The sequence below is a fragment of the Bombus fervidus genome, chromosome 10 (genome assembly GCF_041682495.2).
Source record: "Bombus fervidus isolate BK054 chromosome 10, iyBomFerv1, whole genome shotgun sequence".
NCBI classification, from domain to species: domain Eukaryota; kingdom Metazoa; phylum Arthropoda; class Insecta; order Hymenoptera; family Apidae; genus Bombus; species Bombus fervidus.
Genome location: NC_091526.1, coordinates 1,531,217 through 1,543,915, shown reverse-complemented (window position 1 = coordinate 1,543,915; position 12,699 = coordinate 1,531,217). Strand labels below are relative to the sequence as shown.

Here is a 12,699-nt window from a genome sequence, read left to right as displayed (position 1 = left end):
ACGTTATGTAGCATTACGTTATAGCGTATAACGTTATATACTATTACCTTATACCTTATTACGTTATGCAGCATTACGTTATAACGTATAACGTTATATACTATTACCTTATGACACATAACGTTATGTAGCATTACGTTATAACGTATAACGTTATATACCATTACGTTATAACGTATAACGTTATGTACTAATACCTTATAACGTATAACGTTTTGTAGCATTACGTTATAACGTATAACGTTATATACGATTACCTTATGCCTTATAACGTTATGCAGCATTACGTTATAACGCATGACGTTATATACAATTACCTTATAACGTATAACGTTATGAAGCATTACGTTATAGCGTATAACGTTATACACTATTACCTTATATCTTATTACGTTATGCAGCATTACGTTATAACGTATAACGTTATATACTACTTCTTTATATCGTAATACGTTATATAGTGTTACCTTATAACGCATAACGTTATACACAATAACCTTATAACTTATAACGTTATGTAGCATTACGTTATAACGTATAACTTTATATAATATTACCTTATATCGTTATACGTTATATACTGTTACCTTATATCGTTATACGTTATATACTGTTACCTTATAACGTTATACGTTATATACTGTTACCTTATAACGTTATACGTTATATAATATTACCTTATAACGTACAAGGTTATATGCTATTACCTTATAAAGTCTAACATTATATACTATTACCTTATAACGTATAACGTTTTGTAGCATTACGTTATAACGTATAACATTATATACGATTACTTTATATCTTATAACATTATGTAGCATTATGTTATAACGTATAACGTTATATACCATTACGTTATAACGTATAACGTTATGTACTAATACCTTATAACGTATAACGTTTTGTAGCATTACGTTATAACGTATAACGTTATATACGATTACCTTATGCCTTATAACGTTATGCAGCATTACGTTATAACGTATAACGTTATGTACTAATACCTTATAACGTATAACGTTTTGTAGCATTACGTTATAACACATGACGTTATATACAATTACCTTATAACGTATAACGTTATGAAGCATTACGTTATAGCGTATAACGTTATACACTATTACCTTATATCTTATTACGTTTTGCAGCATTACGTTATAACGTCTAACGTTATATACTATTTCTTTATATCGTAATACGTTATATAGTGTTACCTTATAACGTATAACGTTATATACAATAACCTTATAACGTATAACGTTATGAAGCATTACGTTATAACGTATAACGTTATATACTATTACCTTATAAAGTATAACATTTTGTAGAATTACTTTTAAACGTACAACGTTATATAGTGTTACGTTATAACGTATATCGTTGTATACCATTACCATATAACGTATAACGTTATGTAGTACAACGTTATAACGTATAACGTTATATACGATTTCCTTTTATCTTATGGCGTTATGTAGCATTACGTTATAACGTATAACGTTATATACTATTTCCTTCTAACGTATAACGTTATGTAGCATTACGTTATAACGTATAACGTTATATACGATTACCTTATATCTTATAACCTTATGCAGCATTATGTTATAACGTATAACGTTATACACAATAACCTTATAACGTATTGCGTTATGTAGCATTCCGTTATAACGTATAACGTTATATAGTATTACCTTATTACGTATAACGTTGTGTAGCATTACGTTATAACGTATAACGTTATATACTATTACCTTATATCGTATAACGATATGTAGCATTACGTTATAACGTATAACGTTATATACGATAACCTTATATCTTATAACGTTATGCAGCATTACGTTATAATGTATAACGTTATATACCATTTCTTTATATCGTAATACGTTATATAGTGTTACCTTATAACGTATAACGTTTTGTAGCATTACGTTATAACTTATAACGTTATATACTATTACCTTATAACGTAGAACGTTTTGTAGCTTTACGTTAAAACGTACAACGTTATATACTGTTACGTTATAACGTATAACGTTGTATACCATTACCATATAACGTATAACGTTATGTAGCACTACGTTATAGCGTATAACACTGTATACCATTACCTTATAACGTCTAATGTAATGTAGCATTACGATATAACGTATAATGTTTTATACTATTACCTTATATCGTTATACGTTATACACTGTTACCTTATAACGTTATACGTTATATACTATTACCTTATATCGTATAACGATATGTAGCATTACGTTATAACCTACAACGTTATATACGATTACTTTATATCTTATAACGTTTTGCAGCATTACGTTATAACGTATAACGTTATATACTATTACCTTATATCGTATAACGTTATGTACCATTACGTTATAACCTATAACGTTATATACGATTACCTTATATCTTATAACGTTATGCAGCATTACGTTATAACGTATAACGTTATATACTGTTTCTTTATATCGTAGTACGTTATATAGTGTTACCTTATAACGTATAACGTTATACACAATAACCTTATAACGTATAACGTTATGGAGCATTACGTTATAACGTATAACTTTATATACTATTACCTTATAACGAATAACGACATGTAGCATTACGTTATAACGTATAACGTTATATACCATTACGTTATAACGTATAACGTTATGCAGCATTACGTTATAACGTATAACGTTATATACTATTTCTTGATATCGTAATACGTCATATAGTGTTACCATATAACGTGTAACGTTATATACAATAACCTTATAACGTATAACGTTATATACAATAACCTTATAACGTATAACGTTATGTAGCATTACGTTATAACGTATAACTTTATATACTACTACCCTATAACGTATAACGATATGTAGCATTACGTTATAACGTATAACGTTATATACGATAACCTTATATCTTATAACGTTATGCAGCATTACGTTATAATGTATAACGTTATATACTATTTCTTGATATCGTAATACGTCATATAGTGTTACCATATAACGTGTAACGTTATATACAATAACCTTATAACGTATAACGTTATATACAATAACCTTATAACGTATAACGTTATGTAGCATTACGTTATAACGTATAACTTTATATACTACTACCCTATAACGTATAACGATATATAGCATTACGTTATAACGTATAACGTTGTATACCATTACGTTATAACGCATAACGTTATATACTAGTACCTTATATCGTATAACGATATGTAGCATTACGTTATAACGTATAACGTTATATACGATAACCTTATATCTTATAACGTTATGCAGCATTACGTTATGATGTATAACGTGTATACCATTACGTAAGAACGCATATCGTTATGTAGCACTACGTTATAACTTATAACGTTATACACAATAACCTTATAACGTATAACGTTATGTAGCATTACGTTATAACGTATAACTTTATATACTATTACCTTATAACGTATAACGATATGTAGCATTACGTTATAACGTATAACGTTATATACCATTACGTTATAACGCATAACGTTATGTAGCACTACGTTATAAATTATAACGTTATAAACAATTACCTTATAACGTATAACGTTATGTAGCATTACGTTATAACGTATAACGTTATATACCATTACGTTATAACGCATAACGTTATGTAGCACTACGTTATAACTTATAACGTTATAAACAATTACCTTATAACGTATAACGTTATATAGTGTTACCTTATGTCGTATAACGTTATACACAATAACCTTATAACGTATAACGTTATGCAGCATTACGTTATAACGTATAACGTTATATACTATTACCTTATGACACATAACGTTATGTAGCATTACGTTATAACGTATAACGTTATATACCATTACGTTATAACGTATACCGTTATATACTGTTACGTTATAACGTATAACGTTGTACACCATTACCTTATAACGTATAACGTTATTTAGCATTACGTTATAACGTATAACGTTAGATACGATTACCTTATATCGTTATACGTTATATACTGTTACCTTATAACGTTATACGTTATATACTATTACCTAATAACGTAAAACGTTATATACTATTACCTCATAACATGTAACCTTATGTAGCATTACGTTATAGCGTATAACGTTGTGTACCATTACCTTATAAAGTATAACGTTATGTAGCATTGCATTATAACGTATAGCGTTATATACGATTACCTTCTAACTTATAACGTTATGTAGCACAACGTTATTACGTATAACGTTATACACTATTACCTTATATGCTTCTACGTGATATAATGGTAACTTATAACGTTATACGTGATAAACTATTGTCTTATAACGTATATCCTTATGTAGCATTACGTTATAACCTATAACGTTGTGTACCATTACCTTATAAAGTATAGCGTTATGTAACATTACGTTATAGCGTATAACGTTATATACTATTACCTTATATGCTAATACGTGATATACTGGTACCTTATAACGTTAAACGTTATATACCATTACCTTATAACGTATATCTTTATGTAGCATTACGTTATAACGTATAACGTTGTATACCATTACCATATAACGTATGACGTTATGTAGCATTACGTTATAGCGTTTAACGTTGTGTACCATTACCTTATAAAGTATAACGTCATGTAGCATTACGTTATATACTATAACGTTATATACTATTACCTTATAACGTATACAGTTATGTAGCATTACAATATAACGTGTAGCGTTATATACGATTACTTTATAACTTATAACGTTATGAAGCACTACGTTATAACGTATAACGTTATATACTATTACCATATAACGTATAATGTTATGTAGCATTACATTATATCGTATAGCTTTATATACTATAACCTTATAACGTATAACGTTATATATTATTACCTTATATCGTTAGACGTTATATACTATTACCTTATAACGTATAACGTTATATACTATTACCTTATAACGTATAACGTTATATACTATGACCTCATAACATATAACGTTATGTAGCATTAGGTTATAACGTTAAGTATATTAATTGCTGCTCCGCTATCAACGAGGAATTTATATCGTCGTCCGTCGGATCGTAGAACCACCGTGGGTGGTCTTGCTCTTATGGTGTTGATTCGTAGGCCTGGTCTATTGGTTGTTGTTCGTCGACTTCAATCTATCCTGAAGTATCGCTCGACGTCGGCGGCTCTCTTTTCGGCTTCGGTGATATTGTTGCATTTCGTCAGAAATTATTCAACATCGATCTCAACATGCTGTTCCTGTAAAGTTAACGAGCATAATAACGTTGATCGACAATGTGTTCCTTTTTCTGCTTAATTTAATCGACTTGCATGCTTAAGACGACGATAGGTACGCGATCAAATTCAATTTTTCTAAAGCTCTCGTTATTTAATGTGATAGTCAACAGTACGTAATTGTAAAGACGATATTCAGTCTGTATATTTATGATAATTAATGCATAAGAAATAATAAAGCGGTGGTAGATGTATCGTTCAATGTTTCAGTATATAATTCTGTATAAAGTATATTATTCGTTCGAATATATTTAAGCGATATACGTACTTCGAATAATTCATAATTATAATATTAGCGAACTCCTATGAATGTAAACACAAAATATAAACTACCGCCCGAGACGATTATTGCTCCAATAACCCAGTGGTGATAACCATGTAACCCATATAGAAGTAACACATAAATTATTATTTATTAGAAAGCGTAAATTAAAAAAAAAAAAGCAATGTATTCGCTTCCTACTCGATGACTAATAATAAATTAGAATCGCATTTTTCTCCAACTCTATTGTGATTGTTTATCCTCTAACGCATTCTCGAATTTTCCATAATTGAGAAGAGGGTGACAAAGGAATACCCGAGGCGACCATCGCACCTGCTAATCCGTCTGTCCCTTAAACAATATTTCAAACATCAAACAAACAAACAACTACTTGGGTTTTACCTACCTGCTAGTTAGGGGGTCCCCCCAAAAAGTCCTAATCCATGCTGTAGTAATACACATGGAACTCACCGACGACTATATAAACTCGGCATTTCGCTCGAGGGGGCATTTCCAGTTCGAATATCGAGCGGAACGTTTAAAAGTTCTTCAGGTTTGGAAGTGCTTTACGATTGGTAGCGTCCTTATACATTTTCGTCACATTTGGAACAGTGAGTATCTTATTTCCTTTCAATCGTTTCTTCCACTGATTTTTCACGCAATTCGTAAATTAAATTTTTTTTTTTTATTTTTTGTTTCCAGATTGTGCCTTATAACGAAACGATGGCGGAATCTCAACTTGGATTTAACGCCTTGCACACCATATCACATGTTCCGGAAGATCTACCACCGGATTACGTTGTGGTGCAGTATACTTCCCCGATTGGTGAACACACTATGCAGATTGGCCTGCATCGTTCCTTTGTATACCATCTGATGGGAAGAGTGCCAAGGGAGATAATCGGCGTTCTATCACGAGTATATCTCGATTTTCTCTCTGCTTTGCAAAAAGATGGAATTATGGCTCGCGGAGAGGAAGAGGAAAATGAAGAATCACCTGACCGATAATTCGACTTGGAAACTACTTTATTAAACCGTGATATTTGTGACAATGTTACATTAACATTTTGATACTTTAATTCTGTTACAATATATTTCTTTAACTAATTTTTGCGAGAAAGGTAGTTTAATGACATATTGTATATACGAATTTTCTTCAACTGCTATTAACTATTTAAAATTTGCTACATGTTACATTTTGAAATAAAACATTTTATAAAATATACATGTATATAGTAATCTTAAATCTTAAATTAGATGTTGCGTATAAAAAGCTCATCACACATAAGTTGTACTGTACTTTATAGTAAATAAATTTTATACTTCTACTTAAAAGATAGATTCTAAATTTACTTTATCCCTTCAATTCCATATCCTATAATAATATCCATTTATCATATAATAGATCATAATTTCCGTCAAGTTTGTTAAAGTTTCTTTAACAACTTTTGTGCTTCCTGTTTAGCATCTCGATCATCTTCGTTCTTTGCAGGATATTCAAGGGCAATTTTTAAATATTTCATAGATAGCTCTTTCTGATTTAATTTTAAGTAGGTTTTGCCCAACATTAATAAATTTTGACTATAGAAATTGGGATCAATTTCCTCTGCGGTTTCAAAATATTTTAGAGCTTCCTCAAAAGATGAAGATGGTGGTTCTCCAAATATTACAGATGCAATTTTTCTTTGATACCATGTTAAATCAGCAACTTGATAGCACCAAGTACCAAGCATGTACATAAGAGGTGGTTCTTTTGCATTTAGTTCCATTGCTCTCTGCGATATTAAACATATTCGATACAATTGCTTGACATCGTATCAGGGAAAGAAATATTAATATATTATCATGAAATATACCAGCATATGTTTCTTAATATTATATGACTCTTTTATTTGTGCCTTCACTCCTTCATAAAGAGTCTTACAATTGCGAAGAATCGATGCCCATTTGTATGCAGCCCAATTATCCTCATTTATTTCAAGTGCTTTAAGTATTAAATCATAAGATTCGAAAATTCATTTCTTTCCATCTACTTCACTCACAGTCTTAGACAATTTATACATTGCTCTACACAAACGCCATATAATTTCAATATCACCGCTATCCTATACAAATGTTCAGTTTTGTTATCTACATTTATAAGTGATATACGCAATGTAATTACTTTATAATTTATTAGAAGGTTATGTATTTCCTCCTATTGTTCTCGCTCGTATAATTCATCGGCTTTTCCTATTAGAACTTCTTTTGTAGTTATCACTGCTTCTGCTCCATGATTCTGCTCCATGCTTCTTTCTGCTCCATGCCTCTGCTCCATGCTTGTGCTCCATGCCTCTGCTCCATTCTTCTGCTCCATGCTTCTTTCTGCTCCATACCTCTGCTCCATCCTTCGGGTACATTCTTCTTTCTGCTCCATGCTTCTTTCTGCTCCACGCCTCCGCTCCATGCTTCTGCTCCATGCCTGTGCTACATGCTTGTGCTCCATGCCTCTGCTCCATGCCTCTGCTCCATTCTTCTGCTCCATGCTTCTGCACCATGCGTCTGCTCCATGCTTCTTTCTGCTCCATACCTCTGCTCCATCCTTCAGGTCCATTCTTCTTTCCGGCCCATGCTTCTGCTTGCTCCATGCTTCTGCTCCATGCTCCTTTCTGCTCCATGCTTCTGTTTGCTCCACGGTTCTGCACCATGCTCCTTTCCGGCCCATGCTTCTGCTTGCTCCATGCTTCTGCTCCATGCTATTTATTGAAGGGCATGAATAAGGAAGAGTTAGATAGTAGGGAAGGTGAAAATGATAACAGTTTTGAAGGCTTATACATCCCTAGGAGATGTATACTACTTCGCGTAATAAGATACCTCCAGTAATGTATCCAGAAAAGGAAATCGTTAGTGAGATGCATGCAAATTATTGTAGAGTAGATATCCCTGGTACATTTGAGGAGGCGATTTATTGCGAAAATAGTGAAGATTGGAATCAGGCTATGGATAAGGAAATAGAATGTCTCTATAAGAATATAACTTGGAAATTGGTAGAATGGGTAAAAGGCAAAGAGGTATTAGATGTAAAATGGGTTTACACGAGAAAATCAGATAACAGGTATAAGGCTAGATTAGTGGTAAAAGGATTCCAACAAAGAAACGTAGCCGATGACATATATTCCCCAGTAGCGAGTAATCAGACCTTTAAGATATTGCGATCATGTTGTTGTCAAAATGGATTAATCATTGAGCAAATGGATGTAGAAACTGCCTTTTTAAATGGTGAAGCAACCTCGGAGGTATATGTAAATCAACCAAAAGGATATGCAGACGGAACGAATAGAGTTTGTAAATTATCGAAAGCGCTTTATGGGTTAAAGAAAGTCCGAGGGACTGGTATGAGTGTTTGGATAGGTATGTGACGAGATTACGTTTTAAGAAGAATAATATAGAGTTGTGCTTATATACTGCACGGAGAGGGAGAATATGTAGTTTATTTGTTAATATATGTAGACGATGTGTTAATTTGTAGTAAAAACAAAAGGAAAATACAAAGTGTAAAAAGGTTATTAACTGATAAATTTGAAATGAAAGATTTAGGTGAAGTAAAAGAATATCTTGGAGTAAACATAGAGTATGATTATTTCAAAAATGAAATGAGATTAAGCCAAAAGAAATACATTGAATCATTAGGAAACGAATATAAATTACAAAACAGCAAATTGTACTGTACACCTATGGAGACCAACTTAAAAATTGAAAAAGCCGAGATAAATAGAGAGGACAATGGATACAAGAATTTAATTGGCGCATTGTTGTATATTAGTGTAAATACCAGACCCGATATAAGTTGTAGTGTGAATTATCTGAGTAGATTTCAAGATTGTTGTAGCGAGACACATTTTAAATATGCTTTGCGTATATTGAAATACTTGTACCGGACTAGAGATTTAAGGTTAGACTATAAAAGGAATGAAAAGTGAGAAACGATAGATTGTTATGTAGACGCTGATTGGGCAGGAGATCATTTAGATAGGAAATCGACTTCTGGATATGTAATTAGATTGTATGGAAATGTAATTGGATGGAAGTGTAAGAAAGAAAGGTGTGTGACAAAAGTTTCGACGTATGCAGAGTATGTAGCTCTATCGGAAGCATTGAGTGAATTAATGTATATTAGAGAAATTATGAAAATCTTCAATGTAAATCTAAACGATAACCCTGAACAAATTTATGAGGATAACTCTGGAGCGATAAGTATAGCAAAGTACGGAAATTTTACAAAAAATTCGAAACACATTGAAGTTCATTATCACTACGTTCACGAGTGCTTAGAGAAAAACAAGATAAATATAATTAAAGTAAGTACAGACGGAAATACTGCGGATATTTTTACGAAGGTATCAAGGTCTTCAGAGTGTTACGCCACGAGACTCTGCAGAGATCGTATTTCCAACCGTCGCTTGCGGTCCTCCAGCGTCGCAGATACATCCTCTTATCTGCCCGATGAAAAATATACATTGTATCGACGAGCGCATATTTGTCACCAAGTAACGAGTTCTGGAACCGTCGATCTCGGACCGTTATTTTCTATCGAAGAAGTCGGCCTGCGTGATCATCGGCGCGTGTGATGGCGTGACCCGAGCATAGGGGGGATCCTCTCCCCGAAAGACAAAGAATCGATATCTGTAACCGATCAGTCTCATTCGACAACTGTAACCGCACAGTCGTATCTGAACAGTCTCATTATAGAATTCACGCCGCATACATAAAAAATCGAGTCGAATCTCTGTAAAACATTAACTGTACCTATCACGAAACAATTTGTGACGCTTCTATTATAATTTAATTTATTGTTAAAAATACATGCTATATTAACCTGTTAACACAGTGTTAATTTCATTCAACCACCCCTGTTATCTTAATCGAAACAAGGGGAACGACTAATTCGCGGCGTCGATTATACGAATCGTAGCGAGAATTTACGCCTCTCGCTGACGCGTTTTCCTCGCGACCGCGTCTCTCCGCGAACAGTCGTAACACAGAGTATAAGATATATCTATAACTGTTGTGTGCTAAATAAAGTGAATTATTCGTATTTCCGAATCCCTCCTATATCTTTGCAGTTATACCTTGCCCAAGTTACGTATAATATTCTCATATCGATCGTATCGTTTATATACAGGCTGTAGAAAAACGTGGATATACGATATTTATTGTAGAAAATATACAGAGGACGATTTTAAATATCGAGAGAGAAACTGAAAGATGTTCGTGTAGAAAAATGTCAACTGGTCGTGCATAGATATTTGGTGTAAAATTAAATTTTCTATTTATAACTTGAAAAATAAACGTCGATCGACGATTTCGTACGTGAATCTTTGTTCGTTGTCTTGAATATTTTATTTGTCTAAAAATTACCTTTATATATATTTTTCGATAGCTTGTGTATCTCTCTTGCTATTCGAAGATATCGTACGATCGAGAGAATTGTAATTATTAACCTAGATTTTGAAATGTTTAATAAAGAAAGATGCCGTATGATAAAAACCTTTCGGCAAACAAACTGCCCGCATATCGATACCTTCGAAGTTGGCAACCTATGTAAATTCTATACGAAACAGGTAGAACAGATGTTCTAACGACTTAGGGTTAAGCCAGGTTTAATATTCGTATTTTCTTCTGCAATCCGTACTATAATTAGAGTCCCTAATGATTTTTTGTATCGTAAATGAACTAGTTTGGACAATATTTGATATAAGAGAATAGGGATGCATAAGGATTAAGGAATGGAAATAATCCCCCCTGGGACAAGATAGACCGGGCCCTCGAGTTCCATCGGGTGCCCGCTTAACTGTGGTATGTAGGCGGGGCCTTCCTCCGGGACCGTAGGTAGTATCGTCTACACCGGGCGGGGCGGAAGAATGATGGGGTTAGGTTATCGATAGGATTAGGATTATCGTTAGGATATCGCGTGGTTGCACGTACGATCTGTGCCCGCGTGTACAGACGCGCGCCTGCTAACGATTTATTCTTAACGTCGATCGCCTCGCCGCACCGCATACTTTATGCTCCAGGCGATTTTTTTCAACTCACTTCTGCACCCACCCCCCACCGTCACCCGATAATTCGAAATGTAAACCAGTTTTCTGAGCATACGCGTCCATCGTCGGACACACAATGAGCGAAGCGACGGAGAAACGCGTGCATCGAACAGTTCGAACATGGTGCGAACGTCTTCTAATCGTAAGAGAGGAGTTTCGCAGTTTTTGCAAAATCGTAACGTTCGTTCGTCGGTAACGATTCAGAAGGTAATAGTTGAATGTAGCAGTTTATATTATAAAGACGTAGCGTTTTAATCCTTTCGTAGGATATCGTTGGAGCAGCAGCTACCACAGACTACGATCGATGATTAGCACAAGAATGACAGAATTACGATATGAAAATGATAAATGTAACTAACAACGTATCACGGAATGAATGACAGAAGCACGTGCTCGTATTTTCCCGATTGCCAACTTCGAAAGATTGATATTTCCTTACGATATGAATATCAAAATCGTATGCTCGTGAAGAATAATTAGCCAAGCTTTAAAATAGCGAACGATAGTATAATTATTTCGAGGTTTCGTAGTAACGTAACTTAAAGAGTACGCGTCGGTCGCATTCGATGTATAATCGATGGTTAACGTAGTACGAAAGATAGAAATTTGAAATTATACTGCTATAAATGGCACGGATTAGATGCTGAATTGCGTGAGTATTGTTTCATTGCAGATAGTTAAAGCTCTGCTGCAAACAGAGTGCAAATGTCACGGCGTGTCCGGTTCTTGCACCGTGAGAACCTGCTGGCGAACATTGCCTAGTTTTCGTCAGATCGGCGATGCATTGATGAAAAAGTATTACAGAGCCAGGCCGGTGATAGCGATTACCCCACCGGCCACCCCCTACGATGCTGGTAATTTCTGTAATAGTGGGTCGACGTTGCCAGGACGTAACGTATGATCATATTCTATAGACGATTGCAACGCTAAACGATTACGTCGCTACGTATGATACGCCTATTTATCCACTATGTTGCATGAATATATAGAATTAATACGCGGTTAGCGCGTATAATGCAAGTGCAAAAATACAAATTTTCT

The 12,699-nt window shown here is 33.8% G+C and overlaps 1 pseudogene; it reads right to left on the bottom strand.

Moving 5' to 3' along the window:
• Positions 1-6,957: 6,957 nt before the first annotated feature.
• On the bottom strand, positions 6,958-8,171 carry LOC139991636 (regulator of microtubule dynamics protein 1-like; annotated as a pseudogene).
• Positions 8,172-12,699: the final 4,528 nt, after the last annotated feature.